At 41.4% G+C, this 23,818-nt stretch overlaps 1 protein-coding gene across 1 annotated transcript in view; it reads right to left on the bottom strand.

The window, feature by feature from the left end:
• SORCS3 (sortilin related VPS10 domain containing receptor 3) overlaps positions 1-23,818 on the bottom strand; it is a 590,148-nt gene that overhangs the window by 115,969 nt on the left and 450,361 nt on the right. The window lies entirely within an intron of this gene.

Below are 23,818 nucleotides of genomic sequence, written 5' to 3'. Positions count from 1 at the left end.
CTGTGAGTTTCATATGGTTTTGTAAAAGATGAACTGAGAAAGGGCTAGAAAAGATATCGCAAGGAGTCAAGCTTATATAGCCTTCCTACACTTATGTAAGTTTTTCTCTTTGAGATATCACATAGCCTTTTTCCTTTATACAGGTAGACATTATGAGGTCAATTAATTGGCTGAAATCTTCCCAAGCCAGGCTCTGTCTTTTCTATAACATCCCAGAATTTCAGAAAACAAAAACTAAAGAGTGGGAAGGAGAAGAAGGAAGAAAGGTAGAAGATCCCAGTATCTGTAACATCTGTGATTCTAGTTTCAGCTTGATCATATACCAGACATGCAATTTTAGGCATGGTAACTAGTCTCTTGGAGTCCCAAGGTTATTTTTCTATGAAAACGGAACAAATAATAATTATCCTTCTCTTACAGAAAAGTAAATGAGATAATAAAATGCTTTCATGTTAACTATAAATTGCTTTACAAATACAATGAGTAGGGTGTTATGACTGACCTGTACGTGTACCCAGGAACCCAAAGATTTTAGAAGTATTCTCACTGACAAATTGCTGTAGAATGAATGTCTGTGTCCCCCCAGCAAAATTCGTATGTTGAAACGTAATCCCCAATACGATGGTATTTGGAGGTGGGGCTTTGGGGAGAGACTAGTGTCTCTATAAAAGAGACTCCAGAGAGTTCTCTCTTTTTCTAACATGTAAGGACATGGCAACAAGATAGCCGTCTATGAACCAGGAAGTGGACCCTTACCAGATACCAAATCTTCCAGTGCCTTAATCTTGGACTTGCCAGCCTCCAAACCTGTGAGAAATAAGCTTCTGCTTTTATAAACCACTCAGTCTATGGTTTTTATAGCAGCCTTAGTACAGAAATCAAGCTGATGATCCACATATGCCCACTCTATTGATTGTTTGGGGCATTGACATTTGCCATTGGGCCAGTAGCTATAGATAGTCTGTAGGGCTATAGCTATCTACAGACTGAAAGGTTAGAGGCAATACAGAATATGAGAAGAAAAGCAAGAAATGGATGGGCAGAGCTATAGATCAGATGTGTCTTCAGCCACATGGGATGAATGGCAGGTACACATAGCTGCTTTGAGAATGACTAATTTTATTGATATGTGCAAGATATTTTAAAGAACCTAAAAGGGAAAGGAAAACAAAGCCATTAATTTTCTAGAGAAGCAGGGATGCTTCTTCGGGACATGGGATTTCCAGACAGACTTGGAGATACCTGGGCTGCTAGATATAACAGGAGAACTTTGCCAACATGGGATTTGCATGCCTCGTTTTGGGACAGCAGTGCACGGATTTAAACCATCTGTCAAGCTGTTTCTCAGAAAACACTGCCACCTCCCCAAGAGAGCCATGAATATTTGTAAAATGCCAACTGCTACTCTGCTACTTCTTGGGGCTTCCCCATTGTACTCTCTGTGTCGTGCCTGTCCTGTCCTCCACCAGCAGAAGCGTCACTGTTGGAGAGTCAAACTCTGTGCTCACCACTTTGTATGCACTGTCTGCCCTCGTGCACAATGACCTTGGAGGAGAGATACTACGCAGCCCCACTTTACTGATGAGTTAATTTACATGCAGAAGGTCACTCAGCTCCAAAGCAGCAGAGCCTGGATTTGAACTTGGGTCTTTAAATTTTGACAATGTCCACTACACCCTGCAACCCTGAAAAAATCTAAAGTGTCTACTGCAGAGCCTTTCCAAAGAATAGCTAGTTTCAGACCAGTTACCTGGAGGGATTCACCCTGACACAAATCCCAGCATTAAGGAATTTCACACCGGCTTACATCAAAAGCTACCTCCTTAAAGAGTCCTCCCCCATCCCAATTTCCCAGCTGGAATTCAGCTTTTCATCCTCTGATTCTCAGGGCTCTTTGTAGCTCTCTCGTTGCACTTATCAGCCGCTGTCCTGAATTACTGGAAGAGGGAACATCTTAGGTCTCTTGTACTGTATTATCTTTGAGGGTAGACAATGTGTCCTGTTCCCAGTTAACCATCTCTTAGTATCCGGCACCCACGTCATAACTCATATTTGTATTCTACTTCATGCCATTAGTTTTCATTATTGGACTGAATCTCATTTGGTTGGAGCGCAAAGGGGGTCTAATGATATCCCCATGCTAGAATTCAGGGGCCGGAGGCCCAGACAGGCCACATTACGTCACCTTGCTACTAAAAGGTAAGGCTCAAAGCCAACCTCAGAACTTCTGACTTGAAGCCCAAGGCTCTTTTCAAATTGCCAGGCTGCTTCGGTCTGTGTTCACCAAGTCAAGATCAGAAAAACACAAAGTGGAGATAATTGCATGGATTTTTACAGGTGGGTCGTGATTTTACATCAAATACTCCTTTGAGTGGTTGGCAACACCACAGCATGGAAAACCAGGTCATGCTTTTCCTGTGGGAAACAAAGAAGCACATTACAAGATGTTCTTCCCCACCCACTGCCGAATCCACATATTAATTAAAGGTCTGGCCGAATTCACATCGTCCCTTGAACATTAATCACGTTTAGACATCTCATTAGGGATACTGGCCCCAATTCGACCATGTGTTACATTTATCAATCAATCAGCAAATACTTAGTCAGCACTTTTGTGCCCAGGCCGTGTCAGGTATCATAGGAGTCACGGGGCTGTGACCTCATGGAGTTCACCATTTCCTTGTAAAAACAAGCCAAACGCGTAAGGTGTACAAATGACAATACAAGACGAATGCCAGTGCTATGGTGCCCTGCGCAGGGCAAAGGATAAGAAATATAAAACAGAGAAACGCCCCAGCCCAGAACCACAATACTTGATACAACTTATGATCTTTCTAGACTACAAAAGAATCAGTGTTTGGCACTGTGAAGTCCACACTCATCCTACCTCATTTTATAGATGAAGCGACTGAGACACAGAGATGGCAGAGTGACACAGCTGGCAAAGGGCTGGACTGGGATTTCAGCTCATGAGTACCTAACTCCACACACACACTCACATAACTGCACACACACCTGGTAATAAGTAGTGAATAAACACTGCCACTGCCTTAGGAGGAGAGGGGATTCTTATACTGAAGGACATCCCCTTTGCCAAATGGGATGATGGATTTGAGGATAGAAGACTGGAGAAACCGGGTCACGGCTGAACTATCTATCCTACACACCAAAGGGACACGTGGAGAGAAAAGGTGGGGATGGAGCTTGAAAGAAGAAAAAGATCACCAGCAGAGATGGAAAGGTAGCAGGATGGGAGATCCAAGTGTGTGGATCACTGGGGGTTGCGTGCTTCCAGAAGAGGCACTTTGGGGGAAGGGCAAGAAACAGTGGGCGTGTGTAGTAGGTTTTATTAAGAGTCTTTGCCATTCAGTATCTGACATAGACACTCTGCTTCATTTTCACTTGACATTTGCAATAAGAAAGCAATACTATACTGCTCAGTAATCTTATTAAAATTTTATTTGTTTATCTCTGCAGAGGTGGTTCACATCATGAACGGAGTTTTGCTTCAAGAAAACATCCAAGAGTTACAGCTGGGTTATGAGGGATTTTATCTTTCTGTACCTTTTGGGCTTACTGACTTAGTTCTTTGTTGTGAAAATCTGAAAAGAACTTCAGAACAGAAACCCAGACATGGATCCCAACCCCCACCCCCAGCCCTACTGGCAATTACGACCCTGTAGGAAAAGCACTTAACTGCTCTTGCAGCTCAGTTTCATCGAAAAACAGATAAGCACCCTCATATCATAAGGCCCAGCGTGCACCTGACACAAAGTAGGGACTCAAAAACGTCACACCCCTGTGTTCCTCATCCCTTCACTTGCTGGGCCCTAGTCTCCTCGGCCTGAATGTCTTCTTCAAATCCTATCTCCTAAGATTCTGTGCGACCAGTTTCTTTTGTGGTCGTTCAATGACTCCACAAACATGTTGTAAGCCCTTACTTTGTGCTAAGCTTTCCACTCACTGCCCCTTACACAGTTCTTGACCCAGTTTGACTCAGGCAAACAAGAAAGTTTAAGTCATGACGCTTTCTCATTTAAAGAGCAGAACAAGAGCAGAGACTGAGAAAGAAGGCTCTGATGTCAGGCTGCCTAGGGCAAACTTCTGCTCCACTCGTTACTGGCTGTGTGATCTTTGGAAAATGACTTCACCGCTCTGTGCCTCTTCTGTGAAATGGTGGTAAGAGTTGGACTTACCTCATAGGCTGTCATAACAATTAAATGCATTAATAATATGCCTAGCTCATACTAGCCACTCAACAAATGTCAGCTGATTCTTTATGTATAACTGATTCTCCAAGAACTACAGATTATTCAATAAGACAGAAGATTAGCTAGGTGGTGAAAATTGTGGAGGAAGGCTGAGGACAACTCTTTAACCAAGAAAATGCCGAGAAACTTCTGTTTCTTACACAGAAAAGGTATGTTCAATCCACTTCATAAGGACTCATATCAGATATTTCAGAGGAAGTAAGAAAGCCACTACTTCTACGCCTTCCCTCCCACATACACGAAGAACACCTAAGAAGCAGTTACACAGCGCCCTGAAATAATTAACACAATCGTATTAAGAGCCCTTGGATGATTTCTCCATGCTGCAATCTGGAAGCGGTCGCCGCCTGGGGCAGGCAGTAAAACGGCAAGCATTTATTCTGGAGAACAAGAAAGAAGGCCTTGGGTATGGCCCCCTCTCCACCCTAATTGCATTCAGTGGAATCACCACCACACGCTATCACAAGGTGTGCATTCCTTCCGAAAACATTTTTCAGAGGAGAAAGTGGAAGTGATCTTGCCCGGCCTGGAGAAGTTCCAAGGCTAGAGGGAGAGAGGGGAAGTGTCTAATTTCACGCTCCCATTACACACAAGCTGGATTAGAAGGAAACAAGGGAGGAGGAGGAGAGAACGGAGATTAAAGAATCAGACAATTTTAAAGTCCAAGAAACAGAGAGAGAGAAGAACCAATCAATTTCTTTTTTTTTTTTTTTTTGCAACAGATGTTTTGCTTGCAGTTCCGAATGTAGGAAGGATGAAATAGGAGGAGGAAGAAAAAGAAAGAGCTTAAAGGGAAGGGAGTCAGGGAAGGAGAGAGTCAGGTTGGTAAACAGGAAGCGAATCCCAATGCTTTCCTCCTTCATGCTTTCCTCCTTCCCAGCGTCACCATGCTCTATTCTACCCACTGGGGACGGCAGGGTGTCCCTCTGCCTTATCCCACACCTGCAGGCATTTGTTCACCAGGAAGGCAGTGGTAATCAGGCCCATCCCTTAAGCATCTTCATCCTATTCCTTTCATAATCAGCTTCTAAAGTTCTGTTTGTTGGATGCGGGGCTAACCAGACCAAGCACTTGAACAGCTGCTCAGGCCATGGAGCTATTCTCTTTGCCATTGATCACAAAGACAAAAATCAATCCCAGCTAAGGAGAAAGAAGTTAAAAACAAATTGCAGGAACTGATTTCTGTTCAGACCCTCTGACTCCCAGTTTAGGAAGAGGGTGCGTGAATCTGCCTGTCACGAACATACGTCACGTGTCGCAGGCTCGTAAGCAAAATCTGGGTATATTATACACACACACACACACACACACACACATGCACACACGCACACACGCACACACACACACAATTTTATCTTAATTTATGCTTTTATATTATTTTATTTTTGCCTCCCAATAACTAGCAGAGATGAGAATCCATCTAAATCATGAGCTCCCATGAGAAGAGGACTGGGTCTGTCTTGGGTTCACTATAAAATCTCCAAAGTGGGGCCCTATGCTTTGTGAATAGTACTAACTCCGGAAAAATTGGAGGGACAGATGGAATCAATGAATGAATGAAGTCCCCTCCTTGCTATTATTGGCTCTTTCAGTTATGCTTATTTCTGCATAGATTTCTCACAGTATGCAATTATTTTTCTTCTTTCTTGCTTAGCTTATGTATTATCTCTCTCTCTCTCTCTCACTAGACTATAAACCCTCCCATGGCAGGAACTTTTAGATTTTGCTTTTTAATTTTTGATCTATTGCATTATCTCCATATTGAGCCCTCAGTAAATGGATGTGAAACGAAATAAGGGAAGAATGATTCAGCAACTCTCTTGAGCAATTAGCTACATCCCAAATATCTTTTTTTTTTTAAAAATTCTGACATTAGAGAAATGAGTTGGGAAATACTTCCAAACAACAGTCCCCTCTACATGTCTGACTCAATGGACTGCCCCATAGAGTGAGCAGACTTATGGAATTTTAGCATGAGAAGGGAATTTCTGGAGTCATACAGCCCACTGCCTTCCAAACTGGATTCTATTCTAGAATTCTACAGCAATGCTTTGAGAGTGTCCATAAAAAGGTAAAGAGGAGGCTGGGTGGGTGGGGGAGCTGATACAGTCCCTCACCCTTCTTAAACTAGATCCATTCCACCTGCATCTGTTTTACATATTGGAATTCCTTGAACAATGCTGCCTGAAAAGTGGTTCCCACTGTTAAGAGCAGTAACAACAACAAAAAGTTTGAAAGCTCTACTTGGATGCCATCCTTTCCTTTTGTGATAAGAAAACTGAGTTCCAGGGAGGAAAGTTAATCGCCCAAGGTCACAGAGTGAGTTACAGTGATATCAGGCTTAAACGTAGGAATACTTGCCACCCCTCCCCCACCTGCCTACTCCATTCCATGGACACCGTCTCCTGCCATTAAAGGTCTCTCTTCTTTGGAGCACTGGCTAGTCCTGAAGTTGGACTCCTCAAGTTAATTCCCTTCTTTGGGAACTGGCTTGAGCCCTGCCTTCTCCAGGAATTGTCCTGATCATATCATGCCTCATGGGTCTCCCTCACTCTGGAAAGAAGCCTCGCATATCTTAGGTGCTTTGAGCATCACTCATGGAGACTTGTCAGGCCATCCAGTCCTACCTCTACATCTAAACTGAACAAAAAATGAGGACAGACACTTTGTCAGTATTGTCTACCATTATATCCCTTTCATTAAGAACAGTAATAGGAGCATATTAAGTGCTCAATAAATGATTGTTGAATGAATGAATGAATCAACCAATCAACAATTCTGTCTCAGACAGCCCAGGGTATATAGTAAGTGTTCAATCAAATCAACTTGATTGATCAGCCATGGCTCTGCCACTATTAATCTCCAAGAAGACCTTATTCTGGCTGACCATGAGGGCTTTCAGAATGCTAGTCTCAAAAGTTTCTTGCAGAAATCCAAAATGTCTGTTTACCCCATTAGCTAGTGATGCAGTTAAAGGAAGAACAAGTAAAAATTTTAAAAGCTGAACCTCTGAAATGTATATTCTAGTTAGAATGGTAATGGGGAGAGAACTGCACTTAATAGTCTGCTTCTCAGTCAACAGCCCAACTGCCTTCATTATCAGCACTGTTGTTTTTACAACAATACAATTATCTTTAATAGGAGGCCCCAGAAAAGGGATCCTCCTGGGAGATGCGCTTAGCAGAGTGGGTGTTGGGGACTTGCTGGAACTTGGAAGAGAATGATAACAGGGAGACCTGATCGGGTCATGATGCAACAGCTCTTCTGCATCCTGGAATGGGACACAAGAGATGCCATGCCCCGAAATACATCATGGAAATTGGATCAAGCACAGAGAGGTGTAAGGCAAGTGCAGAAGACTCGAGAAGAGTGGAGCTGGGGATGGTAATGATGATCAGCCATGCTGCCACTCACCCCCCTTGGCACCTTAGTGATGAGTGTTTGAATAATCCTCTTAGTGTATCTGAGGGACAACTCTCAGAGGTGCGGGCATGATTACATTGTACTGAATTCCATTAAGCCTTTCTTTGGTTAATGACTGAGCAAAAGCTTCTGATCTGAAACAAAACTGAAACAGATCCTGACAAACAGTTCACTGAGCAAGGAGTGGAGTGAGGCTTTCTTGCCCCGAATATCTACCAAGACAGGGAGAGCATCTGCCTTTTTCACTTTTACAGTCATCTGGAAAAGCTCTGGGAACACCAGCTATTCAGTGCTAATGTGAGGGTCTTCAGCTTGGGGAAATGAATGAGAAATGGGTCACTGTCTTCTTTCGTCATCCTTTATGAACCCAGGCAGCCCTGAGGTCAGATCCTCCTCATGCTGACATTTATTGAGCTATACAACAAAGGGTGATTCTCTAAAAGGTCCTGAAATTCAGTTTCCCCCTTTGAAAAATAAAGATGATGCTATGTACCACACTGAGATCCTATGAAGATAAAGTAGAATAAAAAAAATAGTAAGATGCACACATGCCAGATATAAATTTGACACTAAATAAATGTGAGGTCCTTTTCCAACAAAGACAACAATTCTTCCAATTTGCTGATGGGTGGGTAAAGATTGGTGGGGTGGCTAGGTGGAAAGAACATTCTGAAGAATCACTGCTTTGGAAATAGGAACTTGCAGATTTCCAAACAGCGGAAGAGATTTGAAAGTTGTGTGGCTGCAAAAACAGAAAGATAGATCAGTGGAACAGGATAGAAAGCCCAGAGATAAACCCACGCACATATGGACACCTTATCTTTGATAAAGGAGGCAGGAATGTACAGTGGAGAAAGGACAGCCTCTTCAATAAATGGTGCTGGGAAAACTGGACAGGTACATGTAAAAGTATGAGATTAGATCACTCCCTGGAGGGAGGGAGACGCAAGAGGGAAGACATATGGGAACATATGTATATGTATAGCTGATTCACTTTGTTATAAAGCAGAAACTAACATACCACTGTAGAGCAATTATACCCCAATAAAGATGGTTAAAAATAAATAAATAAATAAATAAATAAATAAAAGAAAGTTGTGTGGCTGATCTCATGACTTTGAGCTGAATACAGAAACGTTTGTGGTCCCTGGAAAGCATAACCACCTTCTAGACCAGAACGCCCAAGCTGCATCTAACAATATGAGGCCCCTGGATAACGAAACACTATGAGTGCCACTCTTCCTGTAAGATGCACTGCACAGGAGACATGCCACTACTGCCCACCATGCCCGTGGAGACACTTAATTAACAAAAGCAGCCTTTCCTACTGAACCATGATGACACAGTCTTCTATGCAGCTATTACCAATTACTCAGAGGTGATACACAAAATGAGAAAAAAACAAAAAACAAAACTGACACCCCTAAAGCAGACATACCCATCCATGTACTACCAGAAAGGCAAATACTTAGGTTCCAATACGTAGCTAATTACAGAACAATTCTCTGAGATTAAGGGGAAACACTCCTTGCTATTTTGGCCTAGTAAGCAACAAGCATTATAACTTCCATGGATCCTCAGCAGATCTCTTGGGAAGAAGCAAACAGGAATCATTTATTAGAGATAGACACAGCAAAGTTTTGAATAGAGTGAAGAGATCGCTATGCTGAAAGGATTGATGGACACCCTGTAAATACAGAGCCCCTCCCAGGAGTCACTCTGTCTCAGCAGGAGATACTGGGGAATCATCAGCATCTATCTGGTTTGTAACTGATTCTGCTGTAGGAACAGACAGGAGGGATTGATCAGAGAGAGGGCAGGACGTGAGCAGAGAAAAGGAATGCAGTGAGGGCTCTGAGAGAATATTTTAAACTCTCAGAGAAAATACTTAAAAGGTGGGCAGAGGAAGAGGTACCTCCGTAGAAGAGGAAGAAGAAGAGACTGAAGAGGTAGGGAGAGGAGCTGGACTGCTCATTATCAAGGAGCGAAGGAGAGAGGCTGCTGCAAGGAGGAAGGAGCAGTCAGGAGATTCCAAAGCTGCAGACCAGTCCATGAGTATCATTACTGAGTGGTGTTGTCGAGATGCCATTCAAAGATATCTTTGATGAACTTGGCAAAGGTAATTTCAAGGAAGTAGCAGAGGCAGAAGTCAGTCTCAAGTGGGTTAAAGAGAGAAGGAAACGAGAAAATGGGATAATGAAGGTAGAGTGCTCTCAAGAAATTTGGTCGTGAATGGAAGATGGGTCATTTCTAGAGAGGAGTATGGGGTTCAAAGAAAGTTTTGTTGTTTTGTTTTCATTTAAGGATGGTAGATATTTTAAAATATTTAAACACTGATGGAAAGTCGGAAAGAGGGATGAATAAGCTTAAGGCAGAGGGGACAGAAGGATAAGCAATAAGCCAGGTCCCTGAAAAGTTAGAAGGCCTGGGAATGGGTGTTTGGATTGAGGAATTTTATCCAGGGATATGAGTGATTCTTTCTATTTGTCTTGTAGAGTCCACCCTATCTACAATCCTGGATGCATAGCAGGGACTCAAAGAGAGAGTCTTTCCAATTTGTCTTGAGTTGGGTTCCCCCCAGAAGGAAGGCCTGAGACAAGGGCTTTTGTGCAGGTAGTTTATTTTTTGGGGGGGGGGGGGTTGTTTGGGTTTTGTTTGTTTAATTTTGAGAAATGTTTCTAGGGAACAGGAGTGGTGGAACTAGGAAGCAGGAAGCAAGGAGAAAGGGAAAGCCATCCCCAGGTGCATTACTGAACTGGTCATTATTATAAGCAACTGGGGCTCAGTTCTACTGGGGACCCTATGAAGATGATAAGGCTCAGAAGGCCCTCCTGACTCAGGAAGAGAGGAGTCCTTATCCACCGGCCTACGACTCCTATAGCTCAAATTGTCCCAGAGGATCTCAACAGCCTTGAAATTCAAGGTATGCATCCGCACCGGAATGACTGAGGGGTCTATCGTGAGCCTCCCCAAGTCCAGAAGCATGGGAAATGGGACACAGATGTTCAACACAAAGGTCAACTAAATATTATTACTTCATGATCAGATCACTATTCTGTGTTTATTCATGGAAGTATTTCAAATACTAACAACTTTTACATCAAGCCACTAATATCATTACAGGTGTAGAGACACAGCCCAGCTACATGCTATTTAAATACCTCCCACGAATACTGGGGTGCGTGTATCTTTTCGAATTATGGTTTTCTCCAGATATATGCCCAGCAGTGGGATTGCCACATCATATGGTAGCTCTATTTGTAGTTTTTTAAGGAACCTCCATACCGTTCTCCATAGTGGCTATACCAATTTATAGTCCCACCAACAGTGTAGGAGAGTTCCCTTTTAGCCACACCCTCTCCAGCATTTATCGTTTGTACATTTTTGATGGTGGCCATTCTGACCAGTGTGAGGTGATACCTCATTGTAGTTTTGATTTGTATTTCTCTAATAATTAGTGTTTATTTACAATAGTCAGGACATGGAAGCAACCTAAATGTCCATCGACAGAGGAATGGATAAAGAAGATGTGGTACATACATACAATGGAATATTACTCAGCCATAACAAAGGACAAAATAATGCCATTTGCAGTAACATGGATACACCTGGAGATCGTCATACTGAGTGAAGTCAGACACAGAAAGACAAATATCATATGATATTGCTTATATGTGGAATCTAAAACCAAGGGTACAGATGAACTTATTTACAAAACAGAAGTAGAGCCACGAATGTAGAAAACAAATCTATGGTTACCAGGGGATAAGGAGGGAGAGGGATAACTTGGGAGACTAGGATTGACATATACACACTACTATATATAAAATACATAACTAATAAGAACCTGCTGTACAGCAAAGGGAACTCTTCTCAGTACTCTGTAATGGCCTATATGGGAAAAGAATCTTAAAGAGTGGATATATGTATATGTATAACTGATTCACTTTGCTGTACAACTGAAACTAACACAACTTATAAATGAACTATACTCTGATGAACATTAAAGATAAATAAAGACCTTCCATTAGTGCTGCCTGTTAAAAACACTTAAGATTTTGAAAGCGCTTCAAGGATATTCACCTGAAGATGTTTTTATTGGATTTCTTTTGAAGATCATCTCTGAAACTCTTTCATTTTTCTTTAAACTCCTGTGTTGTAAATGTGCCCCTAATGCTGAAATTGCTATTTAACATTCAAAATCTCTCCCATTAAGGCCAAATTAACATCATTTAAAATATTGCCAAATAGCTTTTCTTCTAATAATTACACTCAATTTCTGCCTCAGGGCTTTTTTCTTTCAGAAAGATAACAATTTATTAGGGATACAGTAGCCACATCATCGAGGCTCTTCTACCTCTCATGTAGGTGTGTAAAACGGGCTCTTAAAGTATCAAAACCCAGGGCTCTGGGGACCAAGATGCTACAAGAAGGCACTCAAGAGTCTTGAAAGATATCTACAGCTATCTATACACAGATATGTGTATTATTAAAAGTTGGTTTCTTTGATAACCAACACTATGGAAGACATGTGGGACGATTTTATTATGCACATATGTCGATAGATGACTTGAAGCCATGAATAATTAAAGAATGAATTTGGGGGAAAGATTTAGTAATCTTTTATGTGATAGGCTTATAAAAACCCTTCAAAGAGAAGGTGCATACACAAAGTACAGTGAGGCTGAGTTTTGCACGTGGATTAGTCTCTTGATTCTTGCATTTTATAGGGCTCCTAATTTTCAAAGCATTCCAAAGCCATTAGTAGTTTCAAAGCATTCCAAAGCCATTAGTAGTATCTCCCTTGATCCTCACAACAACCTTCCAATTTAGGCAGAGCAAGTAGCATGATTCCATTCTACAAAGATCAGGAAATTAAGAATGCAAGTGAATTGCCCAGTGTTCCCTGGCTGGCAGGGGGCAGATTCCTAATTACAGCCCAGGTCTCTGAGTTCAGGGTTCTTTTCCCCACATCAGACCACTAGCTACTCGGATCATAAACTGCTTCAGAGCAGGGACAACGTCTTCCACCTCTAACATGCTCCATTGCACCTGGAGTATTTCTAGTGGCTCAACAAATATCTGTTAATTGGTTACTTGTACTTGCTAATTGCTAATACTTCTAGAACATCTCCCAACGCACAAAAATAGTATAATGGTGCCATTTTTCTATGTTTATACAGACAACTCCTAAAAACGAACAGCAACTTGTATCTAAACTACCCACTGGTTTCATCGTACTACTGGAATCATCTGAGAACCACTCTTATGTATGGCATTGCTCCACCCTCAGATTTCCTTGCTATAGAGGGGGCTTCTCTACACAACTTCACCAGGGGTCAAAAGGGGCATTACATAGCAGATGGTTCTGCACTGTTACTGGTCTCCTTGTGGATATGAAGAAGGATCTGGCAGGGTTGGGACGGCCTCTTCCCTCCTTCAAATTTTCTGCTTTGTCCACCCCTCCAGAGTACTTTATTTGGATCTTAATTATAGATCTGTTTTTTTCTCTTATACTTTAGATATCTGAAGATAGGTCAGTATCATACTTGCTTTTTTTTTTAATTCAATTGCATGCACAGTGAAACTGAACCCATACCACATTAAACGCCACCTCCTGTGCCAGAAGAGAGGAAAGGACCGGGCTTCATGTAGCTCAGGAAAGACATACAAATCTCTTGTGATAACTTATTAGGGCTCTGCTCCTATTTCTTCAACACACTCCCTCATAGCCAGGGTATGAATCATATCACTGAAGGGATTTTACTGCTAACCACTGCTGAACTACCTATTCTCCAGGATAATCACTAGAAAAGCTACTCCATAAGGAGAAAAGACAAGATTTCCAACCATCTTGGCTCAGAACACAGAAACCAACTTATCTCTCTCTCCCTCTGCCCCTACAGAGGAAAGCTGATTTCTCTTTTATCCATGTGGAACGGAGGCATTTCAGGCAGACACTTTCCCATTAAAACATGGGCTCTTTTGGGAAGAATTAGCTCCTTTTGATTTTACTACAAAACCCCAGGACCTGGGCCTCCTGCACAGAAAAGGCATTGACAGATTAACACATTTCACAGTTTTCTGTACATCTCCAGCTCAGCACCCCCAATAGCCGGAGATCAAACACTAGGTTCCCTAAGCAAAACCATCAAGATGGCTACCTTTACCTCTTTGTCAATGAAAAAGTAAAAGGTGAGGCAGAACCTTCGGGATCTGTCTAAATTATAGGAGCTGCATGAATAAGTCTATGGACCCTCCTACCACACAAGATACAGGATGAAAAATAATAACATCACGCCCAGAAAAAGGAAATTATGACTGGGCCTGGGAAGCTTTCCTTTAGAGGAACAAATGGGAGGGGGTGAATATTTTATGCAAAATTAATATCATGGGAAGCACATTACGAAGAGCTTAGCTAGGTTTTTGGTTATTTAAACTGCACTCTCAAATGCATATACATTTGTACATAATGACTCACTGTGGGTAACTAGTTATGCCTTAAATACATGCACCTCATTTATAAATATGCAGAGAGAGGATATAAGCCTGGATGTCACCCGAATTCCTAGTGGTTCAGTTGTCCACACACACAAAAGCCTGACTTTGACCTATGCAGTCAGCAGGGCTATAAAAATGTCAGTGGTTTTCAAACCTTTCTTAGCAGCAGATTCCTTTCGTCAAATAAAAGTATTAAGGATGCTGATATACAGAGCAAACAAAAGCAGAATTATACTTTTTAAGGAGGGCTAAGGGTCCTGAACCCCCATTCTCTTCCATTTTTCTTAGCATCTGAGACAAGTTCCCTAAGAGCCAATGTAAGAGCCACCAAGAAAAACATTGGGCACAAAAGGGTAGCAAAGAGTGAGGGGATAGACTGGTCTCCTTTTCTGCGAGGTTTTGTCTTTTTCTCCCTTAGAGTTCTATCTCCGGTAGCACTAAAACAAAATATAAGATATCAATACTTTTAAAAGTTAGAAAATTTAAGTGGTAAATCCCTTAAAATTATGAAAAACCAAACACACCAAAGCCCCTTATGCCCATCCTGCTGTTATTTAGCTATTCAAATTGTAGGCATAGAAGTGATTAATCTGCTTTTGCAAGTCTCCCCTTTGAAAGTCAAACTATGGAAAAATGGCAAGACTTTCAGTGGCAGCATAATCCTCGGCGTCCAACTCTCCACAGGGACGTCACCCACAAAGGCTGGGCTGGACCCAAGCCCGGGTGCGCTATAGCTTTTCCCAAAACCGTTCTTTGGCAGACTTCTAGCCAGGGTAGGAAGAAAACAACCTACCCTGATGCCCTAATATCTTGCTCAGATACAAATCTGTGGGTTTAAACAATGGAGGAGAAGCTACTGTTGGTCTGAGGGTTTTCTGCTCTTAGAAAAGTCTTCTTTTTTTTTTTTTTTTTTGCGGTACGCGGGCCTCACACTGTTGTGGACTCTCCCGTTGCAGAGCATAGGCTCCGGATGCGCAGGCTCAGCGGCCACGGCTCACGGGCCCAGCCGCTTCGCGGCATGTGGGATCCTCCCGGACCCGGGCACGAACCCGTGTCCCCTGCATCGACGTGCGGACTCTCAACCACTGCACCACCAGGGAAGCCCACAAAAGTCTTCTGAAGCAGCTTTATTTCCATGAACAGAATGAAAAATCCTTGCTCTTTCCTTGCTTCAGAGGTAGATATTCATCACTGCGTGCAAATCTTACCTTTTCCATAAAGCCTTTACTGATCCCCACTTCAATTTTCAAAACTCATACTCTCCAAAAATATAAAATAAAAAAAAGACCCACATTGACTGCAGAAATGTATTTGAGATGGCATCCAATAATTTTTGTTAAAAAAAGGCAATTAACGGGCTTCCCCAGTGGCGCAGTGGTTGAGAGTCCACCTGCCGATGCAGGGGACACGAGTTCATGACCCGGTCCGGGAAGATCCCACATGCCGCGGAGCGGCTGGGCCCGTGAGTCATGGCCGCTGAGCCTGCGCATCCGGAGCCTGTGCTCCGCAACGGGAGAGGCCACGGCAGTGAGAGGCCCGTGTACCGCAAAAAAAAAAAAAAAAAAGGCAATTATCAAACAAAAATATAAAAAAATATAAGAAAGGTGCCAAGTCATCAAAAATGGCCAGTGGTATAGGAGAAAGGAAGAAGAACAGCATAAAGCTTAATGCAGGGAAACTGCTAAAATTGACCCAAACAATCAGTTGTGAGCTTTTTAGCAACTGCAAAGAGGAAAACACAAAATTATCAGTATTCAGTTAAAGGAAATAGACAAGGTTTACCTCTTCAGGACAATTTTCTAATTTACTTTCCAGCCACTTCACTCCCTCCCATAATTACAGCTGTCCTTAGATAGAGGTTGTGATATATTGGGTTGGCCAAAAAGTTCCTTTGGGCTTTTCCATAACAGAAAACCTGAACGAACTTTTTGGCCAACCCATACCATGGTCTCTCACTTCCCTCACTTTACCTATGTCTTCCCATCTGCCTGCAGTGCCCTTTGTCCTTCACTTGTCTAACTGGTACTCACAGTCCTGCTGCCAGGAAACTTGTACTGACCCTCCTCCCAGGGCAGGATGAAGAGCCCTTCCTCCTCAATCCAAGACCAATGCATGTTTTCCACAAATACAGCTCTCATCACACTCCATTGTAATTGCTTTGTTGTCTGTGTTCCCCACTAGGCTGAATGTATTTGAATACATTTAAATGAATGAATATAAAAAGGACACTGAATAATATAATGGATAATTCCTGGACAGCAGTTCTATAAAAATGCAGAGACATTCTACATATGGTAATTTCTTATACAGTGAGCAATTGCCAATTACCCTAAATTGTCTTATATTGTTAGTTGGAGAAACAAGACTCCCTTGCTTTAAAAAGATAACTAACTACACTCCCTGAGAATAAGGACACATCTTATCTTCTCAGTTCAGTTCAGTTCAACAAACTTTTATTGAGTTCCAGTCATCATGCTAAGTGCAGGAAAAACTATGATGAATAAGACATAGTCCTTCCCCTTAAAGTTTACAGACCTGGCTCGTGATGCATAATACACATGGATAAGTAATCAGCAAAGGAGTTTGGTCTAATCCTGATTGACTGAGGATGTCAGGGAAGACTTCCTATAGGCGGCATTGTCTAAGTTGAATCTTAAAGGATGAGTTTATTTGATAAAGGAACATTCCAAGCCAGAAAAGAGAGTACAAGAAAGGCATATTAGGCAAGAAATGACATGGTGCAAAAACGACATGGTGTATGCATCGAGACTAAAATCGTTTATTTTTATTGAAGGGTAAAATATAAAAAGGAAGGTATATGGGGAACAGTGGTGGGAAAGGACTTCACACGAGGCTGATGCAGTAGGTAGGATCCAGATAGTAGAAGAGCTTGTAGGCAATGTTAAGGAAATTGGATTTTAACCTATAGGTGACGAGAAGCCACTGAAGGCAAGGACATTGATTTCTATTTTAAATAAATTACTTTGGAGGTAGTGTTGTGAACAGATTGGAGGTATGCTGATCTGGGAGCAAGAAAATCAGTTAGCAAGTTATTGCAACATTTCAGAAAATACATGATAAGGGTTTATAAATGGTTTTAAATAGCCAAGTAATAATGGTGCTTCCCCCCTTTTCCTTTCATAAATCATCCTGGAGCAACAAGAAAAACACGAAAGAAAAATGCAAATTCTATACTTAAGGAAAACATAACCCTGAAACACTAAATGTGGAAAGGAAGCCAAAGGCAATGAAGGACAAACAGGGTACAGACAGGCACCAGAGCAAAAATGCCTACAGCTACAAATCTTAGATCAAGCTAGAGATATAGAGTTCTCTAAAGAGGATATTTCCTAAGGAGTAAAACTAACAGCCTATTATTTGGAACCAAGGGAATGTGGCTCAGGAATTGGCAGTGGGAGCGTTTCCAGAATTCACTGGTGACAAGGAGAAGCTGGAGAGGCATGGCTGCTAGAGCACCGCTCAGGCAGTTTTACCTTAAAAGAAGAATCCACTAACAGACTAATAATCTTTAGTTATATGGAACCTCACCGAGAACAAAGGGGGACTCTTGTTAAGCTGAAAGAGAGCCTTGATCAGAGCCCTGATCCCCAAGATGAACCTCCTCAAATAGTTCAGCCAGACGAGCTCATGTCATTAAAAAATAAGTAATGATGAAAAATATAAAGAGAGAAGAAAACAGCACAAGAGTTACAAAATAATACAACAAAATAAAAGAGAGAAAGGAACAGGAAAAACAAAGAGCAGACATAAAACAAAAAATGTTTCCATGAACTAAATAAAAATTGTGACCACACTGCTACAAATAAAAATAACCCACATGATGCCATCACCTCTATAAAAGAAGAGGTCAAGCAGAAATACAAGAGCTCAGGGGAGATACGTTGAGACAACAGAAAGAGATAAAATATAAGCTGGCAAAGCTCATGAAAAAAGTTAAAAACAACAGCAGCAAAAAAGGCAAAGAGGAGCCTGGACATGGCTACATACTCATTCAAGGACAGTATGAGTAAAACTGTTTTCATAGGGGGACCTTTAAGATGGCGGAAGAGTAAGACGCGGAGATCGCCTTCCTCCCCACGGATACACCAGAAATACATCTACACGTGGAACAACTCCTACAGAACACCTACTGAAGGCTGGCAGAAGACCTCAGACCTCCCAAAAGGCAAGAAACTCCCCACGTACCTGGGTAGGGCAAAAGAAAAAAAGAAAAAACAGAGACAAAAGAATAAGGACGGGACCTGCACCAGTGGGAGGGAGCTGTGAAGGAGGAAAAGTTTCCACACACTAGGAAGTCCCTTCGTGGACGGAGACTGCGGGAGGCGGAGGGGGAAAGCTTCGGGACCGCGGAGGAGTGCACAGCGACGGGTGCGGAGGGCAAAGCGGGTAGATTCCTGCACAGACGATCAGTGCCGACCGGCACTTACCAACACGAGAGGCTTGTCTGCTCACCCGCCGGGGCGGGCGGGGCTGCGAGCTGAGGCTCGGGTTTCGGGTTTCGGTCGGAGCGCAGGGAGAGGACTGGGGTTGCTCAACATTTGTCCTAAGGTTCTATCCGTCACTTTTTTTTTCTAAATATTTTTTAATTCAATAACTATATTATACTTTATTTTATTTTTACTAGATCTTCTTTCTTTCTTTTTTCCTTCTTTCCGTAAAGCAGAAACTAACACACCATTGTAAAGCAATTATACCCCAATAAAGATGTTAAAAAAATAAAAAAATAAAAATAAATAAATAAATAAATAAATAACTGTTTTTATAAATTTCATTTTGCTCAGGGAGTTAAACGTACTAGAAGAAAAAAAGATGTCTCCCCTCTGTCTTTCTTGCCTGTTGTACACATCCTAAGTGTCTTGAAGGAAGAGAGCCAAAACAATAAAACTAATGTATATAATAAATAAAATACATATTTCAAAATATATATCACAGAAACTTTTGAGAAATTAAAAAGGAAGAAGAAATTGAACCAATTGAATGAGACATATTCCATGGAAAAGAATCAACATAGTATTAACGACCACAAAACATACACCAATAAAGTAAATAGTATTCAAATAGATGTGTGTGTGTGAATATATATATATATATATATTTTTTAAAGGACTTTATGTATCAAGGGCGAAAATATATCAAGACATCTAAAAGGGAAAATATGAGACTAGCCAGACACAGTAACATTCAATAAGTTAAGGGAGCAAAGTTTTTATGGAAAGCAAATGACATCTTTTATACCTTAAAAGATGATATTAGGGCTTCCCTGGTGGCACAGTGGTTGAGAGTCCACCTGCCGATGCAGCGGACACGGGTTCGTGCCCCGATCCGGGAAGATCCCGCATGCCGCAGAGTGGCTAGGCCCGTGAGCCATGGCCGCTGACCTTGCGCGTCCAGAGCCTGTGCTCCGCAACGGGAGAGGCCACAACAGTGAGAGGCCCGCGTACCGCAAAAAAAAAAAAAGGTGATATTAAAGCATAAAGGGGATAAACAAACATTTTCAATATTCTGGAATTCACCTTTCTTGAAGACATTACTAAAGGACAAATTTCAGACAACCAAGAAACAAATGGGAAAACTATAGTAAAAGGACCACTGAATAAATTTACCTAAAACTAAAATCAAAATAAACGCAGGAATGATGGTTCAAGCAGAATGTAAATGCTCCAAATGATTTAATTAACAAAACTGGGGTTGGATAGAAGGGAGAATGAAGGAGGTCCTAAACACACATGCTATTTTTTTTTTCTATTTGTCTTCAGCAGTGCTTAATAAAATATTTAAACTAACAGAATTATAGGAAAGCAAACACTAAGAGATAACATAACCAACCAAAACTGTGTGGTAGAGGAATTAAAGAGAGAGGGGAAGAAACAGAAAGGCATGGAAATGCACTAATTTTAAAATTGGTCACAAGAGGAAATCAATAGATTATACAAAAGTAGAAGATGTGCTATGTTGTATAAAGTTATATTCATAAAGCTTGGTTAGAACAAATATTCAAAATCCTCAAACAAATACATATGCAGGAAAGCAAGGAAAACAGACCACATAATGATTTTTTTCTTAAAAAGAAGCAATTAAAACTAAAAACTAAGCATACACTGTCAGAACTAAGATATATTTGTCACATCAGTCAGTCAATCCTCAAACTCACCTGTGAGAATGAAAAGACTCTGATTCAATATTGATGGGCAACCAACTTATATTTGCACCCGCAGTATGTGTAGTTGTTTACCTGCAACCCACTGACATCCTTTATTTTATTTCTATTGTAGCCAATTGATAGTTGCAAATAACAGCACTAATCTGTGTTTATTTGATGATTAATGAAATTCAACGTTTTTCTCAAGAGTATTGGCCTTTTGCATTTTTTGGAGCATTGCTATTCAACTGCTTCCCATCTCTTTCATGGTAAAAAAAAAATCCTTAAAACAGTCTTCAAGGTCCTGTAGGATCTACCACCCTGTGCCTTCCTGATGTAATCTCTATATTCTCCAAGTGTCATTTACTACCTCCCTCATCTCCCTGAACTCTATATATTGGAGTGTCCTGTGGCTCAGTCTTTAGATGGTTTCTCTTCTCTAGCTACACTTACTCCCTCGGTGACTTCAGTGCTGCAGTTCAAAAATATCAATATGCAGACACCCTTCCCATTTATATCTCCAGCCCCTACCTTCCCACCATTCCTGCTTCTAAACCCAGCCTCAAATTTCTAGCTGCCTACCCCACATCTGCATAAGGGGCACAAGGAAGTGCAGGGCACAACAGACCTAGCTCCACATTCCCCTCTGACTACGAACTTCTGTCACTCTCTCCCTGGTCATCACCCAACAAGGCCTTCCCAGGTCATCCTAAATAGCAATAACCACAGACACCCAACATTCAAGGCCCCTCATTTATCTTTATCCATAGCACTGCCATCACCTGCTATACTTTGTAGACATATAAACAGATGATAGTAGAAGACAGATAAAAAGATACAAAGCAACATTTACAGAACATTGTCTTGGTGCTTTACGGGATTACAAATGTAATCCTCCTAGCAACCCATGAAGTAGGTACTATAATTTTTTATCCTCTTTTTATAGATGAGTCAAATGAGGCCTAGGTCAAGGTCATGCAGCTAAGTGTGGCAAACCAAGGCTGGAATAAATGCTGGCCATCAGGCTTCAAACTACAGGTCATTGACCACTACCCTTCACAACCTTTCGTATCTATGTATGTATGTATGTATACATATCACCTACATATTTTCCTGTCTCCCACTAGCATGTAAATGCCACAAAAGCAAGAACTTTGTTGTGTTCAATATCTTAACCCCAGCACCTAAAACAGGGGGCTGCAATGTAGAAGGGGATCAATAAAACTGTACTGAATAATGGGAATGCATATCTCTTTCAAACAAAATAAAATTTGATGCTGATTAAAGAGAAAAACTTCTATTGGTTTCCAGCATAATAATTCTTTTAAAAAGGAGTATTTCAGAACAGTTAGAAAAAAATTCTGGACTTCTGCCTGCAGTTATGGAAAACTTTATGCAATACAAAGAAAAAGGAAACAAGAAAATTGAACATTTTAAATTCTAAGTCATGTTGCCCAGAAACAGTTCTGCTATGTTCGTCATTTTATGCAGGATTAGCATTAAGAAAAGGGCAATCAGATTGGTAAATTCATAAGTCATCCCTGTGCTTCTACCTTAAAAACATTAAATAGAGAGAAAGCAACAATAAAGCCTTAAACTGGGGCCATAACAATGGGAATGGAATGAAAGGAAACACTTGAGAAATAAGGTGATATTAGCAGAGGCTGTGGATTCATTTAATTTGATGACATAGACTGGCTTCCAGGTTTCTACCTTGAATGACCTCGTAGAGGGCAGTGCCACCAATGTGTCAAGTTCATGGGGGACATGTCAATTACATTTAACCTGTGGAATATCTAAGTGAAGATATTGAGATGGCTGTTAGATATGTAGGTCTACCGTACATGATAGAGGTCACAGCACATTGACTTGAGAGTCATCAGAACATGGAGAAGATGCTCAAAATCATGCGATCTCCCAGAGGGTGAGGGGGCAGGGCAAAGATTAGAAGGTCAAAGGCAGAAAGCTGGGCAACACCAAGTGTAGTGCCTAGTACTGTATATTTTGCATTGTATGTGTTCAATAAATACTTATGAATAAGAAAATGGCAGTACCAATGACCTGCCAAGATTTAGAAAAAAAATCCTGAAATTCTGGCTGAGAAACAGTGATTATATAAGCACAAAGATCTCTCTCTCGCTCCCTCTTTCAAGCTCGTTTTTGCCTGGCTGGCTACTTTTCCTATATCATAGTAGAGCTCAAAAATCCATGAGGCTTCATATATGTATACATATGGCTGATTCACTTTGTTCTACAGCAGAAATTAACACAACATTGTAAAGCAATTATATTCCAATAATAATAAAAAAAAATTCATGCAGCTGATTTGTAAAAAATAGTGACCGCTACATGCATAGTCAATCAATAAAACAAGTAGACATCGAGCACCCTTGATTTGCAAAGGCCAAGGTTCAGGGTAAAATGTGTGTATAAAATATTGCCCCTCTTCTCAGAGAGTGTAAAACACAGTTTGGAAAGAAGGAGAAAAATCCACTAAGACTTAAGTAACAATTCCTAATAGCCTATGGGCTAGAGGAACAGCAGGTAGTAAGAGCTCCAAAGATTCAGAGGAAGAGTCGTACCCAGATTGGAAGTTCAGAGAAGGTCTTATAGGGGAGATGGGGCTGATCTGGACTAAAAGACCAGGAGTGAGGCTGAGAAAGCCCTTTAGGTGTTTTCAGCTCTGAGCAAACTCAGGGAGATTCTGAAGTTCAAGGTTCCTATAGGAAGCAGTCTGGAAAACAACAGACCATAGAAGGGTGGAAAGGCAGAGGACGGGGGGATCAAGGTTGCCCTCAAATGCAAGTATGATTTAGCTCAGTAACACACACACACACACACACACACACACACACACACACACACACACACAAAGTCCATCACTCGACGGACCATCTTCTTTTGTTTTCCCTCATTTTTGATCTATCTTGCACCTCCTTTCAGTGAAACTCAAAATCTAAAACGAGGCTTCCATTGCCTGCCTAAAAATATTAGTGCCCCAGGTTCTCTAGGAGTCACAGAGCTCTCGGAGTGAAGGATTTGGGGCTTGGACATTTGAGGGGGTGGTCAGCACTGGAAAGGGAGGGGAAGATTTAGTGAGACCTCAATTTTCACAGAAAGAAGATCCTAGAGATGCTTAATTTCTTGGAGATTCTCATTCCCACATTAGATAAGTCACTTTGGACAGAAATAGAATGTGGCTTTGATAAATTACTTATCTCTAACTACTCATCTCTAATGAGATTTGATTCTAAGTAATCTCAAATTCCAGCCTAAGTCCTGGTCATTTCAAGACCCCTTTGGTATAATAAAAGGACAATTCAACTGAAGGATTCAGTGGGCCACTAAAGTTCCCTGTAAACAATAAGGACCCATAACATCTTCATCTTTCACCAGAAGTCTGGGATCTCCCCAGCGGACCGTGTACCGAAAGCACAGGAGGGACAGCACCCCAGCTCCACAT

Source organism: Neophocaena asiaeorientalis, unplaced genomic scaffold (genome assembly GCF_003031525.2).
Source record: "Neophocaena asiaeorientalis asiaeorientalis breed wild unplaced genomic scaffold, Neophocaena_asiaeorientalis_V1.1 scaffold240, whole genome shotgun sequence".
Classification (NCBI taxonomy): domain Eukaryota; kingdom Metazoa; phylum Chordata; class Mammalia; order Artiodactyla; family Phocoenidae; genus Neophocaena; species Neophocaena asiaeorientalis.
Note: the sequence above shows the minus strand (reverse complement) of the source record. Positions and strands in the feature narration are given on the sequence as shown.